We start from the raw sequence: 21,275 nt of genomic DNA on the forward strand, positions 1-21,275 counted from the left end.
GTTTATAAACTAAAAGTTGGAATCCTAATTATGATATCTTGCATGGCAAACATGCAGAGTTTGTGAAGCTAATTAGTCTTCCATAATGGAAAACAGTATAATTGAGTCTATATGGTTATGAGATGAAATTGAAAACAATTGCATATTTTCTGAAATTTATATTCCTAAATTATCTAACATAATTGCTTTAAGCTTTGCAGGTAATTGAATTGCAATTTTTACAAAGTTATTGAAATATATTCATGTTTTGAAATCTTTTCATGGTCCATATTCCAACAACTTCATTTCAAAGACTTCAAACTATGTTAGAGTTTTAAACCATTAGTTAGCTGCAAGTGTTTTTTAGTTTTTTTTACTGAAAGGGAATTATTTCATGTACACACTTACAAAATATTTCATTGCACTTTATCATAGATAGCAAAAGTCCCTTTTTTATTGTAAGGTCAAAATAAATATTATAGAAATGTCTCTAGTCTTCAAACCTGAAATGAGAGAATTTCAATGTTATTCTATTGTAGGAACTCTTGCATGAATTTTGATTTTATTTTGAAATTTAAGATTAACAAGTAATAGACTAAAGAAACAGATTATAAACTACAGGAATAAATTTATACATGAATTGCCAGCATATTTTTGAGATGGTAGCCAAGATAATAACCTGAAGAACAGTCTCTTCAATAAACGGTGCATATATTGGGGGGTGGGGATTAAGTGAAATGTACTGAGAACAAAAATGTTTAAATTTATTGATTTTCTTTGGGATCATATAGATAGTAAAAATATGTTAACACTGTAATGGACTTGATAAAGCATATATTTTTCTAATTACCATAAAATAGTATTATTTTTTAAACTAGATTTTTCTTAATATTTATGAAACATCATTTTATTCTTTTAAAGATCTATTTATTCTTATTTGAGAGGCAGAGTTATAGACAGAGAATGAAGTCTTGCATCCTCTGGAGCTGGGCCATTCTGAAGCCAGGAGCCAGGCTTCCTCAGGGTCTCCTATGGGGGTGCAGGAATCCCCTACTAAGACCATCTTCTACTGCTTTCCCAGGCTATTAGCAGGGAGCTGGATCAGAAGTGGATCATCTGGGATTAGAACTGGTGCCCATATGGGATACTGGTCTCACAGGAAGCTTAACTGATTAAGCCATAGCACTGGCTCCTGAGAAACCATTTTCAATCAGAGTATAATCTCAGAATAAAATAATTTATTAGAAAGAAAAGGCTCAAACATAAGTGTCTTTCTTTACACATTACCTAATATAAGAGGGGAAAGGAAGAAAAGAAAAAAAAGAATGAACTAAGTATGACATTTGGAAAAATTCAGTTCAGCTATAAAATTATAATCATGGGAGTTTAATGGAAATACAGAATTTACTTAGAGTGTTAAGTTGGAATTCAGCAATATATGTCATTGGGTGGATACTAGATATTTAAAAAGGAATTGAGAAAGAAATGAAGATATTTGATGACAGAATGGAAGAATTGTGAGTGAATTTTGTGTTTTGTTCTATGATGTTTATAAATGAAATGATATACTTAATAATGTTTGATGATTTGGGGTATATTTATTTGTTAGGCATTTGTGAAAAATTATATCAACTATATCAGTGTTTTCTACAAAATAGGGTGTTCAACCTATTTAATTGATAAAGTTCATTGAACAATCACTCTTTTAAGTATCTCAATGAAGTACCTTAGTGTATTAGCTTGTGTAATGTTAATCTAATGCAGTAATATTACTTTCATCACTACTCTTCTTATGTAGATGAGAAAACTGAGCTACAGAGGGTTTCGGTAACTTGTCCAGGGTTATCAGCTTAGTAGGTGCTGGATCTGAGGTTGTTATGTTTTTCTCACAATTTTTCTTCTTGAATCTCATGATTTTCCTCCTTTTCTCTCCCACTGCCTTCCCATTTCTTCACTCCTGAATGTTATTAAACACAGTTCCAGCATGGACTTCATCACCCTCTTTTAGTAAGTTATGGAAAGCAGTCTGCAACAGTGATGAAGAGAATGGACACAGCCCCAGAACCAGCACCTAGCATCCTGGTAACACTGGAAAACGTGCTGAAATTCTCAGTAGCTCAGCTTTAGTAGTAATGAAAGTAATATCACTGTGTTAGATTAACATAAATAAGCTAATACATTAAGGTGCTTCATTTGAAGTACTTAATATAGTAACCTCTCAGTGAACTTCATCAATTAAATGGACTCAACGTTTTATTTTTTTAGGATTTATGTATTTATTTGAAAGGCAGAGTTACAGAGGTGCAGAAGCAGAGAGAAAGAGAGAGGTCTTCCATCCTCTAGTTCACTCCTCAAATGGCCACAATGACTGGAGCTGAGCCAACCTGAAGCCAGGATCCAGGAGCCTCTTCCAGGTCTCCCATAGCGGGTGCAAGGACCCTAGGTCTTGGACCATCTTCCACTGCTTTCCCAGACCACAGCAGAGAGCTGGATCAGAAGCGGAGAAGCTGGGACTCGAACTGGCACTCATATGGCATGCTGGCACTGCAGGCGGCAGTTTTATCTGCTACACCACAGCACTGGCCCAGCAATGACTCATTTTGCATATAAAAGTCCTTGATGTTTTTATTTCTTGCTGAAATCAGTCAGAATGTAGTTTCATATTTTCATCTTTTAATCCTATCACTAAATCTGGAATCTCCTGCCTGCATTTCAGCTTCCCAGACTTCGAGCTAGAAATTGAAAAAAAAAAAAAAAAACAGATTTCATCTTGTTTATCAGTTTATTCAGGCAGGCTGTGACAAATGATAATTTATAAGCATATATCAGATTTTGCCCTCTTTCTGTTTATTTTTATAGTAAAGATGAATATCAAAAATATATTGCTACATTAATTGCTCCTTTATAACAATTGATTCCATTAATGTACACGTTTTTAACAATAAAACTTATCTCATAATAATATATTTCATTGGCTCACTTTATTATCTAGACCACCTCTCATGGGCTCCATTGATTACTGTCATGGGCTGGAAGGCCTTCAGATGTCTTCATACACTTGTACAACAGCCAGCAAAATGTTGTCCTTGGTGTACCATTTTACTTCACGTGTTCTCATCCTATAGCAGACCCGGGATTTTTCACATAGTAGTGTAAGTTTTCTTAATCCGACAACAACATAACTGCTTCCACATCCCAATCACCAGTCTTCATGTGTTTTATGAATCCATTGCCTACAACAACCCATAATTAAGACCTGGTGAAATAAGATCCACTTATAAAGGATGATGGAGACACTTTTTGGAATTTATATCTGTCTAGGAAGTTTTTCCTTTCATCAGACTCATGGATTTCTTTTATTTAGCATAAAGATGTTTGTAAGAGCAGGCTGAGTGGTTATGATGTCACTTGAGATGTCCACAAACCATATTACAATCCCTGGTTTCAAGCTATGGTTCTGTTCTGGATTCCTGCTAATGTGCACCCTGGAAGGCCCCAGTTGTTGCAATCTTGCCACTCATTTGGGAGACCTGGATTGATTTTTCAGCTCCTGACCTGGTCTAGCTCTGGTTACTCGAAGCATTTGGGGAGTAAACTAGTGGATGAGAGAGCTCTCTCTGTCTCTCTGTCTTTCTCTCTCTCTCTCTCTCTCTGCCTTCCAAATAAATAAAATAGATTACTATTTTCAAACGATTTCATACTTAAAAAAAATCGGTGAAATACCATGGTGATCAGTTCTCTCTGTTTACAAAGATTGATTCTATTTTAACTTTATGATAACAAAAGAATTAAAGCCAAAGCAGATTTAAAGTAATTTTTGTCATGTAAAATTATATATTTTAATAAACACAAATTTTTGAATAAAATTATAATTTATTCATAGATGTAACCATAAACTTCTTTTTTAGGCATATTATGGAGGTAATATTTGGACAAATTTCTTAAAGGGAAACTGAAAAAAATGAAATTTGGCAAGTGGAACTCTGCTCCCTGTGCTGAGATGATGTGTTGAGTGCTTAGAATGTACACAGAGAAGCTTGGCTACCTCAGGGTAACAGGGCCCTCTACCTGCAGCCCACGTGCGTGAGCTCTTTCCCGGGGGCCGGCACTGTAGCATGGCATGCCAGAAGAGCAGCCGTTCCAGCCCCAACTGTTAAACTTCATGTTCTTTGTTTTGGCCTGCTCCAGGACATGCTATTGTGGATCTGGGGACTGAACCAGCGAATGAAAGATTCTCTCTCTCTCTCTCTCTCTATCTCTCTCTCTCTGTAATAAACCTTTAAAAATATGCAGAACATACATAAAATATTTTTTAAACAGAAAGCTTTCCCTAATGAATCCTGTACCAATTGTAAATCATCAATTGTGATCTGTGTGCTGTTCGGAAGGATGAATGATACTCATTCAAAGTGATATTAAGCTGAAGTGATTGGAGGAAAAAACATGGGGCTCTTACAGCAAGGTCTGCCCAATTTTGTCACATTCATCTCTCTTTTATAACAAAATGGCCCATTCACTACAACTACATAAACATTTATACTGGAGTAAAATTGCATAATTTAAAGTAGCATGTCTTTTCAAAATTCTAATGAAGTATTGTACTGAAGCCACACATAAATGCAAATTCTTCCATTCCATAATTTTTTTAAATCTTCATGATAATCAAAAAATTGCGTTCATTTTATACATATTGTTCTATGAACACTGAATGTCTTTTATACAGTTGTTGTCTATCATAATACTTCTTAAAGTTGCAGTTTACATCATCATATACTTCCAAAATTTATAGAAATTGAGATGACATTCGAAATAAGTGGTATCAGGCTAGGAATTGTCTTCTGAGAATTGTTTATGGCTCCATGATTCCATAAGGCATTAAAAAAACTGTGATGACAAAGTATATTTTACTGAAGACTTGAGCTATTAATTTAGTAAACACAAATAAAAAAATATATGCATGGTAAAAATATGCATGTATGTGAATATACATGTATACATCCACATGTATATTTGTGCTGGTATGTGAATGTTGGCATCAAGCAACTGTATGAACATTAAATATAATGAAGTAGTTTTGTTTCATGAACTCAGGCAAGCTGGGATTAAGGACATTATTATATACAAATATTTATTGAATTAATAACTCTAAAGGATGTATCAGTTTTCCTTCCGTATTTATTTATAGGTGACACTGTCCCTCCTCTTGGCCTAAATGCTCATGTGACTCATTAACATCTACATTTTAATAATCTCATACAAATATCAAATTCAGAGTAGAGGAAGTAAATTCTGATTTAGAAAGATTTAGAAAGATTGCTTCATATTTTATTTTTCACTCCATGTTGATGAATTCAACATCCACAGAATCTATGAAAGGAGACACCTCAAGTGCTCAGGATCAATTCAGATTCCTTTCTACCTGAAAAATAAAATAGAGACTCCTTATAATCAGCCCCGACACACTTGCACTCTTCATTCATACTTCATCATATTACTCCAGAATTATTTAACAAGTCATGTTTTATCTTACCTCTCTGCTTTGTTGGGCATGAGTACATTGATTCATTTACTGAAGGCTAAGCATGTCCCAGACACGGTTCTAGCAGCAGAGACACACAAATAATATCAAGAAAGCTAACATTTTTAAAAGAGTTATTTATTGGCCGGCGCCGCGGCTCACTAGACTAATCCTCCACCTTGCGGCGCCAGCACACCGGGTTCTAGTCCCGGTCGGGGCGCCAGATTCTGTCCCGGTTGCCCCTCTTCCAGGCCAGCTCTCTGCTGTGGCCCGGGAGTGCAGTGGAGGATGGCCCAAGTGCTTGGGCCCTGCACCCCATGGGAGACCAGGAGAAGCACCTGGCTCCTGCCATTGGATCAGTGCAGTGTGCCGGCCGCAGCGTGCAGGCCACAGCGGCCATTGGAGGGTGAACCAACGGCAAAGGAAGACCTTTCTCTCTGTCTCTCTCTCTCACTGTCCACTCTGCCTGTCAAAAAATAAAAATAAAAAAAAAATAAAAGAGTTATTTATTTAAAAGTCAGAGACAGAGAGAGAGTCAGTGACAGAGAACTTCACCCAGCAGTTTACTCTCCAAATGATGACAGCAGGCTGGGCTGAGCTATGCTGCAGCCACAAGTGAAGAACTGCAACCAGATCTCCCACACGGGTGGCTGGAAACCAAGCATTTGTGTTGTCTTCCACTACTTGCCCAGGAATATTATCAAGGAGTTGAATTGGAAGTGAAGCAACTGGCACTCAAACCAGCTTTCCAATATGAGATACCAGCATCGCAAGCAGTAGCTTTACTCACTGTGCCACAATGCCAGCCCCAGGAAGCAAAGATAATTCCCCACAAGTGGTATATAGCAGGTTTAATCTGGAGTTCAAGTGAGAAGTGTACACTGACAATAAGAATTTGAGTATTGTCGACATATACATAATATATGAATCCATGCAATGAAGATAGATCACCAAGTGTAGACAGAAAAAGAAAATGCATTAAGAATATAGAAAAGAAGGAGAAAAGCAAGCAAAGAGATGGATAGGCTCAATGAGTAGGTCACACTAATGTCAATAGACTGTTGGTTTTGGAATTCTGGAGAAAGTAAAATAGAGAAGAGGGAGTAATCAGATTATGAGATGTGCAAAACTGGGGTAATAGAAAGCTTACAGCTGCTAAAATTCACAAGCCTAGGCTATGACCTCATCGGTGAGTGGCTGAGAGAAGTAGAAGCCAAGCTCCCTTCAATGGAATAAATAAAGGAACTGAGAAGCCAAAGGATTGGAAGGATTATTTCTGCATTTGTTCATATCAATGAGAAATAACACATAAGTAGATTTGGTGAGAACAACAATGAAGTAAGACAAAGGGAGAACCAGATATTTATCAATGACAACGCAATGAGGACTGTAGTCGTGTCCTATAAGGAGATTCAAAATTGTCAATTTTAGAAAAATAGTGGGAGATAGGTCTCCAGTCATCAATGAGAGACCTTAAGAACAGTTTGCCTTTAATCTCAGTGATTTTGGGGGTGCGAGAAAAAAACAATTACCACATGAGAGGACTTTAGGAAAAAAGTATTATCAGGAGACATGCAGGTTTCTGTTAGAGTGAAATTCTTGGAAAACAGAAGCTTCAAAAAGAGGTTGATAATACAAGCACGATTTTTAGATGGTTTGGGGGGCGGGTTAAAGACGAGGACTCAAAAGGGTATGTGTAGGTGAGACATCAAGCAGGAGATTACCCGGGAGGTATAATGATGTTTATGGCTTTCTGAGGTAACTACAACAGCATTGTGAGGTTAGCCCTGGTAGAATCCAGTTACATTGCTTTAGTAAAACTGCAATTGTTGTGGGACACTGATCAATGAGTCTCCAATGTGCTGGGATAAAGATCCTGGCAAGGAGTTATGTAGACTTACTTGGAGTGTGCAAATGAAATATAGCATGTAGTACCCTAAGCAGAGTTCCCTCATAACCCTTTGGTGATGATGGTTTGAAAACGTGGACGATACCCTTGTCTTTTCAGGTTAATTGCTCTATTCTCTAGAGCAGGCTTATTTCCTCTTCTTGTTGCCATATAATTCTGTTCAACCAACTATCATCACACAAGGGTACTTCAAAAGGTTTGTGGGGAAAATTGAATTAACATATCTTTATTTTTGCATGAAAATGTTTGAGATGCATGCCAATTGTTTCATAATACACAGTTTCCATAATCCTTTTGAATAGCCCTTCATTGTCAGGCCCTTTGGTGCAGGAAATACTGCTGCTATTATCTATGTTATCTAGCCCAGGGAGGTCTTACAGATGGGAATACAGAAGATTCTGGGGTTAGTGAATGAAGTATAATATTCTAAATCAAGTCTTCTTAGACTTTAATGAGAACGAGAGTCATGTAAGTGGAATCCTTTTAATATGCAGCAGCTGTTGTCTGGGCTGAGTATGAGATTCTGCATTTTTCACAGGAATTTAGCTGTTGCTGATACTGCTGGACTTCAGCCATGCTTGAGGTTAGTCAGTTCTAGAATACCTCCCATAATCGGCAACCATACAATTTGATTAGAGTATCTTATTCTTTTTAACATTAAAATAGGATACATTAATGCTGATTTGCAATTAAATTTTGCTTTACTAGAATCTTTAAACAGAGTTTTGAATTTAATGTAGAACTCTAGGTAATAGTACATTATAGTCCCAGGAGACTCAGTCATGGAAACTAAACATGAAGTTTTATAAAGGACAAAATACTGTCCAGAAGTCTATGAGGATAATACCCTCTGATGAACTGGTCTTTTGACATGCGTAGTGGCCAAGGGCATGCAGGCTGAACTGGTCTGATGTGAAAACACATTTATCTTTGGATCAGGACACAAAATACAATTTAGATGTGTGATTTCAGTGGGGTTGTGGCTCGATCAGTAAGCTGGCTATTTTACTGAAGCATTTAATTTCTTAGCAGTGAGCTCTCATTGAATTTACAATAAAGATTTGTGGTTAGAGGACATTGTTGTTGATACCATCTTAGCAATATTTTAAGAGCTTTCTGGGAAAAGTAATAATGCTTATTTAGCTGAACCATCCAAGAACAAAGCATAGGAATCTGAACTCCCTAAGATAGAAAACTACCCTACATTAAGTCCAGCCTGTTTCAAGACTGTTGGTAAGCCAGATGTTTTCAATTAATCTGCACATTAAAGACAAAAGTGATATTTTTCTAAAAATAACATTTTCAGTCTCATACATGTATATATGAATAAATATTATGCATACAATAGCTATATTAGTGTTAATTTTAATTCAATAGGACTAATAAGAGTATCATTCCATCAAGGAGAGGGTATAGTGAAAATTTTCTCATCAAATTTTTTAAATTATATGTTTTTTTACAAGTTTGAAGATGCATATACTGATAAAAATTTTACTCAAATTAAACCGCATTACTGACAGCATATCTTGAGCCAGGTACTTATCCTGGTCTCCCATGGGGTGCAGGGCCCAAGCACTTGGGCCATCCTCCACTGCACTCCCGGGCCACAGCAGAGAGCTGGCCTGGAAGAGGGGCAACCGGGACAGAATCCGGCGCCCCGACCGGGACTAGAACCCAGTGTGCCGGTGCCGCAAGGTAGAACTACGTTAACTTATTAATCATTTCATTCTATTAGCTAGAGCCCAAGGATTTCCTCTTCCCTAATTTAATTAGCAAGCACTGCAGAGTTTTTAGAGCTTGGTTAATGTTTCCATACTTTCTAATGGTATATTATTCTATAAACCTAGTTAAAGCTTTATTTGAACTTACATATCTTAAAGCATTAAATATTAAGAAATAAGTGGTGTTAATGGAAACAGAAAACCTGCATTCATTTCTCTCAATTAGACTTGATATATAGATTTTATAATGAAATTATGTTTTAAGATTTCCTCAGTATCTTATTTGACTTCCAAAGTAGAGATATTTAAAATCTCTACTAGGAAAATTTGTCACTGTAATGATAATTATTCGTTAACTAAACATTTGTGGCTAGATAATTTTTTCTGATTTTCTACTTAAAAATTACAAAGTAAAATCCTTAAAAATAAAAACTAAATTTATCTGTTGAAGATTTCCCACAATAATATATTTTGATGATATACTAATATTTGACCTGAGACCTTTTACACAAAACACATATTATTTTAAAAATATCTTTGGAAATATAGAAACATGGTACATAATTGCAGTTATTTGGGTCATTTAAATATTCATTTATCCAGGAAACAGAAATAATATAAAAAGATCGAAGAGTTTGCAGGTGTCAGTTTCCTTTTTTCCTTTTGTCATTTTCAGATAAATTTTCAAAGATCTCATGCTGGTGAACCATTCTCCTCAGATCATTTAATAAGTGATTCCTGTTAGATGGGTTAGTGGGGGATAGGCAAGCAGGCAACCTTTTGCTACAGTAGGAACAAAGTTATCTTAGTAAAATCAGCTTCTGGCTTAGCTGCTGATGCCTTGAAAATCAAGAAGAAATATGCCCTTTCTTTTCTACAGAGTCTCTCCCTTCTCTTATTTTCTTTCAGATTATTAAATGTAATTCCTAACTACTGCCTACACTATTTCTGCTGTCTGATATTTCTATCATTCCAGACAGCATAGCTAAATAGCCTTTTACCATCCCCAGTCAAATCCACCTTTCACTTTACTTTGATCTGAGGATTTATAACTGTGTAATTCTCACTCTAAGCTTCTGACTTACAATTTGAAACAAAAATGTTGTTATATTAGAGAAAGACCTTGCAAGATCAAGCCTGAAACTCTTCACACTCCACCTTTTCCTCCCACTTAATGAAGATTAAACCACCTGCCTCCACACTTACCCTTCCTTCATTTAGAAGGAAAAAGAGCCCTTCCATTTCTTCAATTAAACGGTAGCACCTGGGCTTCAACCCGCATCAGTTTCTTACTCCTGAAGTTGTCAAAGCCACATTCATTTCCCCTTTAAAGTATCCCATCTCTCAGGCTAGCAGTCTCCTTCTTAACAATACAAAAAAATGCTTTAATAAAAGAAAATAATGCAAGTTTATACTGACTTTGATGCCATCTCTAGCAACAATGTATGTCCCTGACAACCATAATTTTATATTTAGTCTGTATTTTATTCCTTTCATACTCAAGCCCCTAATTTCTTTAATCTCTATTTAATTGATAATTTTCAGAAATTGTAAGAACATTTTCTTTGTCCCTTGTGCTATTTCAAGGAAACATGTTTTCTCCACGACACTCTATTTCCACAGCCACACCAAAAACCTTAGTTAATATGAAATGCAGTGGAAATTAGAAGATAGAAAATGTTGGGTCAGCGCCGCGGCTCACTAGGCTAATCCTCCACCTAGTGGCGCCGGCACACCGGGTTCTAGTCCCAGTTGGGGCGCCGGATTCTGTCCCGGTTGCCCCTCTTCCAGGCCAGCTCTCTGCTGTGGCCCAGGAGTGCAGCGGAGGATGGCCCAAGTACTTGGGCCCTGCACCCCATGGGAGACCAGGATAAGTACCTGGCTCCTGCCATTGGATCAGCGCAGTGCGCCGGCCGGCCGCAGCACAACGGCCGCAGCACGCCAGGAGGCAGCCATTGGAGGGTGAACCAACGGCAAAAGGAAAACCTTTCTCTCTGTCTCTCTCTCTCTCACTGTCCACTCTGCCTGTCAAAAAATAAATAAATAAAATAGAAGATAGAAAATGTTGGACCCAGTATTAGCTCATCCTCACTACCTTCACGATGAGGCTGAGGAGAAAGAAGTTTATTCCCTCTCTCTGCTGGAATGATGCTCTTATTAGTCCTATTGAATCAAAATTAACTTTAATATAGCTATTATATGCATAATATATATTCATATATACATGTATGAGACTAAAAATGTTATTTTTTAAAAATAGCATTTTTGTCTTTAACTTCCAGATTAAATAAAAACATCTGGTTTACCTTCAGTCTTGAAACAGACTGGACTCAGGTAGTTTTCTGTCCTAGAAAGTTCAGACTTCCTATGCTTTGTTCTTGTATGGTTCAGCTAAGTAAACAGATCACTTTTCCCAGAAAGCTTAAGTTTATGCCTAATTTTATGGAAAAGCCTGATGAAAACATTGCTGGAGAATGGGAAATTTGCACATCTATTTGGTTCCAGCCTAGCACCAGAGTATCCCTGAGCTTATAGTTCAAAAATAGCCAAAATAACTATTAGTTAAAGAAATAATTATTTTCCCTCTGCCAAGATCCCTTTTCTCTAGGAAATAAAAAGGAAAAGAAAGAAAGTCTAAAAGATTTACTATTTACCAAAAAGCTACATACTCATTCTCACCCTAACCTCAGCAAAATTATATCACAGAGAAAGCAAAGAGAGAGATTGTGGGGCATCCATCTACAGAAAATAAAGAGTGCTATATATTTTTGATATTCAGTAATGTACACAATTTTTTAGCTTGAAAGGCAGAGACAGAGCTCTTATTCACTATTTCTCTACCCAAATACAGGAAACGGCCAGGACTGAGCAAGATAGATGTTGGGAGCCTAGAACTCCATCTGGGTCTATTACATGGATGGCAGGGTTCCAGCTACTTGAGCCACCCTGCTGCCTCCCAGGGTGCACACTAGCAGGAAGCTAGAATGTGGAATGGAGCTGTGACTGGAGCCAACAGCACTCTGAAATGCATACTAGCATTCCAACCAGTGTCAGAATGACTAGGCCAAATGTCCACCCTGGGTACAAAATTTTAAATACAAATAACCTCAGATCCTGAACACAACATGCCATAGTGTTTCTGAAAATTTTTTCTATAGAGGAGAAAGAAATTGGATAGTAGCTGACGGTAGATATGGGATCAAAAGAGATTTCTTTTCTTCTTTTTTTTTTTTTTAAGGTTTATTTTACTTATTTGAAAGAGTTACAGAGAGAGGTAGAGACAAAGAGGTCTTCCATCCTCTGGTTCACTCCCCAGTTGGCCTCAACAGCTGGGGCTGCACAGATCCGAGCCAGGATATAGGAGCTTCTTCCAGGTCTCCCATGTGGGTGCAGGTGCCCAAGGACTTGGGCCATCCTCTACTGCTTTCCCAGGCCATAGCAGAGAGCTGGGTCTGAAGAGGAGCAGCTGGGACTCCAACCAGCGCCCATATGGGATGTCAGCACTGCAGGTCAAGGCTTTAACCCACTATGCCACAGTGCAGGCCCCGAGATTTGTTTTCTTTTGCTAGCAAAAATAGTTTTCTCTTTTACATCGCTCCTTTTATTCATTCATTTCCTGAGGTCAATAAATTCCTGCACAGTTGTTTTTGTAATGATAAAATCCACCTTCTTTCTCAGTTATCTGTTTTTCTCTCTTCTCACTGTTCCTCTTTCTAGTTTCATTGCCACATTTTTCACCCCTTCCTGAAATTTTATCAACTAGATGACCAATTCTGATGATAATGTTTATTAAAATCAAATTCTGATAAACAAGATTATTTATGGGTTGTTATCATCGATCAGAAAGCAATCTCTGTGGATATAACTGAGAACATGATCCTCATACTTGACACTGCACAAGGTGTGGGACAACAGATGGGACCTGGTCAGTACTGAGTCTTTGTGTTTGTTTGTTTTGAAGTATTTATTTTATTTGAAAGGCACAATGACAGACAGAGGGAGAGACAGAGAGAGATAGAGATCTTCCATCTGCTGGTTCACTCCCAAAGTGGCTACAATGACCAGGGCTGGGCCAGGCTGAAGCCAAGAGCCTGGAACTGCTTCAGGGTCTCCCACTTGGGTACTTGGGCCATCCTCCATTGTAATAGGGAGCTGGACTGGAAGTGGAACAGCCAGGACTAGAATTGATGCCCTGAAATGAGATGTAGGAATTGGAGGTGGAGGTTTAACTACCTGTGCCACAATGCTGGCCCCTGGACTGAGTCTTTTTGAGTGCTGAAAAGTTCACTGGCAAAATGTGGAACCCTTGTAGAGCTGGCACCAGTTGATCACGGCAGAAATTATTTCATGTTTCATGCTTAACCCAGAGTTAAACATATGGGTGCCATTGTTTTTTGGATTTATTTATTTATTTGAGAGGCAGAGTTACAGAGACAGAGGGGTGAGGAAAGGAGGGGGAGAGAGAGGGGAACTTCCATCTGCTGGTTCACTCTACAAATGGTCACAACATCCAAGTCTGGGCCAGTTGGATGCCAGTAGCCAGGAGCTCCTTCCAGGTCGCTATGTAGGTACAGGGGCCCAAAAACTTGGGTTATCCTCTGCTGCTTTCCCAGGGATCACAAGTGAGGCAGCCTGGACTCATATCAACACCTAAATGGGATGCTCATGTTGCAGGCAGTGGCTTAACCCACTACGCCACAGGACCAGCCCCTCCTGTGTCATTGCCCCCATCTTTTATCATCAATTTATAGACCTTATGTCTTAGTTAATTTTTTACTGTAATAGTCCCTCCTTCTTTAGCCTTATAAGATTTTCCTAAAAGCACACCTTATAGCTTTTGATTTTCTCCAGGTACATACCTTACAAGAGCTGAGGTAAATACATGCCATGTTTTAAGGTTTATTTTTATTAGGTAAATTCATATTCTCTGAACCAGAATCGTGTACTTATTAATTTAATTAAACTGCAAATGTTGAAATAAATCAGTGAGGTGAAACTTTAATATCACAAAGGATATTATAAAGCTATCTAAAAATTCATGTCTTTTCACTATTAAAAAGAATTCAGAATAAAATATCCATGCCTTATCAAAAAAAATCGAACACTACAGTGTCTCAGCTAATATGTAACATGATATAATCATCTAGGTACTTTCAAAGTATTATTTGTATGTGATGGAAATTTGAAGAGTCACATAAATAACTAATGGATGAGATTATGTTGTAAATAACACACCTATAAATGTCCAAGGGAAGAAAAGAAAACCCGAAGTACAGAGTAAAATTCAATTATTTTCTGTTCTAAAGAGTAGCTTGTCATCAATGATATTACAAAAGAGACAAGACTCCACCTCAACAGAACTAACAGAAGCCAACTGACACAAACATCCATAATTCAAAACAAGTTTCTCTAGACAGATTTATGCAGCAGCTAGGATGTCTATTTTGTGTATCTTCGGCTTTTAGCTTCTGGAAACTGCTGGAATTCAGGTGCTGTTGATATATTCTGACTCAACCAATAAGCCACAGATAACCTATGGAAGCACTGCTTTTGCTTATACAATTAAAAGGAAAACAAAGTGAAGGAAACAAAATATTATAATGCATTTAGGCAGCAATAATTATCGAGTTGCAAAAAATGAGAATTAAGGAAGGTCAGCTTGTTCAAAATGTTTATTTATTTCAGAGACAGAGAGAGAGAGAGCTCCCACCTGCTTGTCCTGTTCCTCAAATGCCTGCCACAGCTGCTGGGTCCGGCTGAGGGCAGAAGCCAATAACTCAAGCCAGGTCTTCCACGAGGGTGACAGGAATCCAGTCACTGGAACCTTTGCCTTGCAGAGCCTGCGTTAGCAAGGAACTGGACTCAGGAGCCAGAGTTGAGTATCAAGCCCAGGTACTCCAATGTGAGCTGCAGGCCTCTGAACTTCTAGGCTGAATGCTCTCGCCAGGACAATATCTTAGACAAAATGCTTTCTGTGCAGCTGCCAGACACAGGCGAACCCCAAGAATTGCTGGGAATTGGATGCTTTTCATTGAGGTGTGAAAATTTTCTAAACCTCTCCTGAATACACAATTTAAGACTGAGCTGTTAAAATCCTTTGTCTGTGTCCCATGCCTTGAGAAATATTTATAAAATTTCATCACCAGCCTCATTATGTGTTAGGGTCAAGTTCCCTCTCCAAATCTTGCTCCATTTCTATTCAGCACACGTCATTCTTACGTGGCTAGAGAAGTAGCTAGCAAAAACCAGCTGAGGGTTGCCAGCACCTGTCCTGAATCCCTACCTACACCACACATACCCCAAGCCCATCATGCCCCTAATGCCTGGGATTTCTAAGAAGGGGCGTGGAAATGGGTGAGACTTGAGCCTTGCCCAAATTCTGCCTCCTTTGAGTAGTCAAGGGACCAGTGCTGTGACATGGCAGGTAATGCCACTGCCTGCAGGGCCAGCATGCCATATGGGCACCGGTTCGAGACCCGGCTGCTCCAGTTCCGATCCAGCTCTCTGCTACAGCCCGGGATAGCAGTGGAAGATGGCCCAAGTCCTTGCACCCACATAGGAGACTTGAAGAGGCTCCTGGCTCCTGGCTTTGGATCGGTGCAGCTCCAACCACTGTGGCCAACTGGGGAGTGAACCAGCTGATGAAAGACCTCTCTCTCTCTCTCTCTCTGCCTCTCCTTCTCTCTGTGTGTAACTCTGCCTTTCAAATAAATAAACAAATCTTTAATTTTTTTTTAAGTAGTCAATTAAACACTGTCCCAGATCCACCTATGCCTCCATATAAAAGAACGGCCCTGGACTTGGCTAATGTTAGCTCATTCTCTCTCACAAGCTTGCCCGTACATATTCCTTGAGTGTGTGCTCTCACTTTAACTAAAGTTTGCTATCCTTGTTTGTGTCTCTTTCTTGAACTCTTTCTGGTATGGAGACACAAACCTGGGCCAACCCCAGCCTGGGGCCACCCCACGATAATTCCACTCCTCATCTAATCTTTTCCTTCATTCAAATGAAATGACTTTGTAATGCTTAGTTTTATGTGTCCTCTGGACTGAGCTGATGGAAGCCCAAGTAGCTGGAAGGACATTTTTCTGGGTGTATCTGTGAGGGTGTTTCCAAATGAGATTAGCATTGAAATGGCTAGACTGAATAAAGAAGCTCCAATCTGTTCAGAGCTCAAATGGAACAAAAAGACTGAGGAAGGGAGAATTTGCCTTCTTCTTTGGGCTGGGAAACTTATGTTCTCCTGGCCTTGGACATCAGAGCCCCTGAATGTCAAGCTTTGGTCTGTGGAACTTAGCAAGCATCCCCTTATTTCTCAAGACTTCGAACTTGACGGGAGTTACACCATTGACTTGCCTGGTTCTCATGTGTTGAGGCTGAGACTGAGTAATGCGGCCAGCTTTCCTAGTTCCACAGGTTGAAGACAGTAATGAGAAAGATTTCTCAGAATCCCTAATAGTTTGAAACTGTTCCTTTAATTTTCCCTCTCTATCTCCTTATCCCCCTTTCCCTTTTATTCCCCTGCTACCGCCCCCACATCCCCAAAACAAATGGATTCCGTTTTCTAAGAGCTTTTTGAAGTACCTTTATACATAGTCAATGATCTCCTCCATAATCAAAATATACAATATTCCTGTTATTCCAGTGTTCATCCTAGTGATTTTTGCAATGCTTGATAGCATTTCTATCCATGATCTTAATTCAGGCTGCTTTTAAGTACAAACATGTAAGTAGTTAAAGTCTGTGAAGTTGCACCCCCTCCACCTGAATTACTTATTCTGTTTCTCTGCAACTTAATTCTTTCAAACATCAATGCAGCAGATATTAAAAATAGTGTTTAAAGTGTTTAAATGAAGCTATTGTAACAGCATAAAAAGGATTCTGAATTAAAGAAGGAGGCCATCTATCTCTATAATATGCACCCGAATAACAGTTCTAAGGACCGTTTTTTAAAAACAGCTAAGAAAAAAATAAATCTCCTGGGGATACAGTTTACCATTCAGTTAATTCTTTCAGATGTTGACACTGGGAAAAATAAAATAATCCTGGTGGCCCTCAATATATTGCACATGATAAGGTTGATGCAGACACATGGTGAGGGAAAATCTCTTTTCATCAATATTTAACTCATCATTTAATTACACTTAATCTATTTTTCATTCCTCAAAAGGCAGTTACATGCAGACTTTGGACACTATTCACACAGGTGCTTGTTCACCTCTCAAATGGAAAGATAAGTTTATTAATATTAAAAACATTTTTGGCTTCAAATGCATTTTGTGAATCACTCTGAAATGTAATTTCATTTCACCTTGGGGTAGACTTTTTTTTAACTCAGGAAAGTACATGTTATATCACAGTCACAGAGGTGAGAGAAATGGCAGTTTTAGCACATCAGCACTTTATATTTTTAACATGTTTACTTCACTTTTCATAGAATTTTATGAAAGACAACATTCTTGTTAACCTAAAAAGCTACAAGCACTTTTTTTTCATGGATCAAGAGTCAATTCTAAGGGGCTGGTGTTGTGGTGTAGCGGGTAAGGTCACTGCCTGAGACACCAGCCTCCTATATTGGGGCCAGTCCATTTTCCAACTGCTGCATTTCTGATCCACATTCCTGCTAATAGCCAGAAAAGGCAAAAGAAGATGGTCCAACTGTTTGGGCCTCAGCCATCCACATGGGAGACCCAGATGAAGCTCTTGGCTCCTGGCTTTGGCCTGGCCCAACCTTGATTGTTATGGCCATCTGGGGATTGAACAAGTATATTGAAGATCTCTCTCACAATGTTTTTCCCTCTCTCTCTGTAAATCTGACTTTCAAATAAATAAAACTTAAAAAAGAAAAAAACACAGAACCACTTATGCTATTTTCACTTAATTCAAAATACATGTTGTTATCAAAGATGGCATTAAGCTTGCAAATGGTAGCCTCTTTTATTGATATAAAAACTGGTATAAATAATTAAGAGCTTTTCATTTTCATAGCAAGTCTGAGACATAAGCAAGTTTTTAGAGTTCTTTTATTCTTTCATATAACATATAGACAAGGTTATTACTGACATAGAAATGGAAGCTGACAAAGCAAATACAAAGCTTGAAATTGATTGAAATATTTCAGATTATCCCTGTGGAAAGGGCTAAATCCAAATAAGAAAATTGCACATTTCCATTTAAGACTGCATTGTCACTATGAAAAGAAATTTGCAAAATAATAATAGTGAGTCAGGTTATTTAAAAGCAAATATTGTGTTCAAACAGGAAATAAAATATTTTGCCTAATATTCTAATAATGCAGTAAAGAGATGGTAATTTTCTATTTGTAATATATGAAGTTTCAATCAATTAGGTAAAGTTAATATATAATAATTTATGATTGCAATTGTCATTACACAGTTTGGTCTATTATAAATAACAACAAAAATATTACCATGAAAAAACAATCATTTATTATTAAACTAGAAATGTCATGATCTCTTCCAGGAAACGTATTTCAGGATATTCATTCATAAGTTCATTTGACAAGGGATTTATCTATCAGATGTGAAACATTTCTGTCTACAACTCGGTTTCTATCTGAAACTACATTTTCATGGAAAAGTGAAATTAAAATATAGGCTAATTTTGGTGCAAAAAATTAAATCCAAACTTTTTTTCATAATACACATTTTTGTGAATTTTTTGAAGACCCTTCAGATGAATGGGTTTCCACAAAATATCTGAAGATCCTTGGAGATTCCTGTGACTTTACAACATACTGTGCATGCATCAAAATATACAAACTTTTTTCTAATGTGGCAATGGATTTTCCTGTTTAATAGCAGTTACTTATATATAAGCTTAGGTCAGACTGTAATTGCCATCAAAACACACATTTTAAGGTAGTAGGAATTATATCTACTATATTCTCCACTGTTCTCTACCATCAAGAATAGGATATTGGCATATTTTCGTTATTCATTAACATTTTTAGGTAAATTCACTAAAATAAAATATTTTTCTTGAAAATCATGGAATGTTAGTTGTACACTAATTCTACACCATGGAAAAATCTGTCTCACTGCATGAATTCAGTCCATGTTCCTTCCACTTATTGTTACTTAGGGCATGTATTATTCTGTTTTAAATTAGCCATAAATTTGGGGATAGGAAACCAGGGAAACTACTTTTTTTTTTTAAGATGTACAGAATGTTGCATTTTCATCATCTGACCTGTCCTCACTCCTGTTGATGAACATAAAACATCTAAATTGAAATACAGTTAAATTAAGCTAAATATAACTTAATTGTAATAAGGGGAATCTTATCCATAACTGAATCACTTATGATTGGTTAACCATTATTTCCACTGTATAGTTAGTTAAAATTATTTTAGTGTTTCATTAAAGCATTTCCTTACTTTTACATTTTTTCTTCTTTTTTTCTCTATTTGCTTCTTGTTTACATACTTTCATTCTTTCTATTGACTGAATCTATATCAATAGAAGAGATTTTTAGTCATTTGGCATGCATTATTATCTGATTCTCTTTAATGTCTACTCTGATATTGTTCTTCTAGTGCTTAGCAAGTTAGCAATGATCTGCTCATAAACTTGGAGATTACTTCACATCCATTTTGATTCCATTTCCTTCAAATCTTCTTGTACTCTGTCAATATCTTCTCTTATTTTTTTAGAAAGGTCTATTTATTTAACTTCAGAGTTACAGAAAGACACAGGGAGGGAAGGTGGGAGAGAGAAAGAGAGAGAGAATCTTCCATCCTCCAGTTCACTCCCTAGATGGCCACAATCAGCAGAGCTGGGTCAGGCTGTAGCCAGGAGCCAGGAGCATCTTCCATGTCTCCCACCTGGGTGCCATCCTCCACTGCTTTCCTAGGTGCAATATTAGATAGCTGGATTGGGGAGGGAAGTGGCCAGGACTGCAACTGGTGCCCATGTGGGATTTGGAGCTGTAGGTTACCCACTTATGCCACAATGCCAGCCCCTCTTTTCTTATTTTTATATCTTGTATCTCTTTCTCCATATTACAATTAGGAAAATACACAGACTGTTCATCATTACTTTATTATCTCAAAATAATTATAATTAGTCTGAGACTATTGAATTAAGTCAGTTTTGTGATGTTTGCAACAGATCATAGCATAGACTTGTACATCTAATCAAATAGTCAAAAATTATAGGCTTGTACATCTAATCAAATAGTCAAAAATTATTTCACGCTAGATTTTAAGACCTCACTAGAAAATTTAATGATTACACTTTGTGCTAATTAAACACCTTATACTAAAGGAAACAAGAAGAAAGTGTCCTATCATTCATTTAGAAAACAACAGCGAAATAAAAAATAGGATAGAATTTAGTCCCAAGTAATTTGAAATTCAGACAAGAGTAAATTTTAATGTTAAACTTTCCTATATATAAATATACTATTCATTAGCTGTTTATGTGGAATTCAAATTTTACTGAGTATATTGTATTTAAACAAACTAAATTAGTTAAAGATTGGAGAACTGACATGACTGTATCATACAGGGATATTACACTGACGCCAAAGAATACAAGAAATCTAAGCTCCACTTTCAAAAATGCCATTTTCTAAAGCAGAAATAGAAACTCTATGGACATGTATATTGACATTTGAACACTTGGCATTTGGCTCCTATAGAATTTAAAATATGTTAGAAAATGTCACCACAGAGTGTGGTCACTAATAAGATCTGTCTTACAGTGAAAATGTGGTAAAAGTCTAAAGGCACAGCATTAGCACATTTGATGATTTCTGTGAAGATGGTACCATAAAATGTATTTGATTGCTAATGAAAAAGGTAGAATATCTCCTGCCAGTAGATTGAAAAAATATATAACAGATACTGACTTTAACCATTGTATTACAGATTATGGCCATTGTAGCTTTCTTGGTGTCAAAGGGTTATAAAGATTCCCCTAAAACAAAAATGTGAGTAATATTCTACATGCTTAATATAACTTTTATATTAACTTTGACTTAACAAAAGCAATGTTTTTCCCAGCATATTCTCGCCTACCAACCTCCACTGTCAGTATCACTGGACACTTCTTAAGGTCCTATGTGCCCCTGAAGTTCCTGGTCTCCTTTATCTTCACTGTTCTTGTCCAACCTCTGCTTTCAA

At 37.3% G+C, this 21,275-nt stretch overlaps 2 long non-coding RNA genes across 2 annotated transcripts in view; both read right to left on the reverse strand.

Annotated features, from left to right (window-relative positions):
* Positions 1-21,275, reverse strand: part of LOC127492772 (uncharacterized) — a 357,154-nt gene that overhangs the window by 226,605 nt on the left and 109,274 nt on the right. The window lies entirely within an intron of this gene.
* Positions 2,942-20,492, reverse strand: LOC138845228 (uncharacterized). The gene is made up of 2 exons (XR_011382122.1): positions 19,527-20,492; positions 2,942-5,398 (listed from the first exon to the last, which is right to left on the reverse strand). It is a non-coding gene; the product is annotated as an uncharacterized lncRNA (long non-coding RNA).

Source organism: Oryctolagus cuniculus, chromosome 14, assembly GCF_964237555.1.
Source record: "Oryctolagus cuniculus chromosome 14, mOryCun1.1, whole genome shotgun sequence".
NCBI classification, from domain to species: domain Eukaryota; kingdom Metazoa; phylum Chordata; class Mammalia; order Lagomorpha; family Leporidae; genus Oryctolagus; species Oryctolagus cuniculus.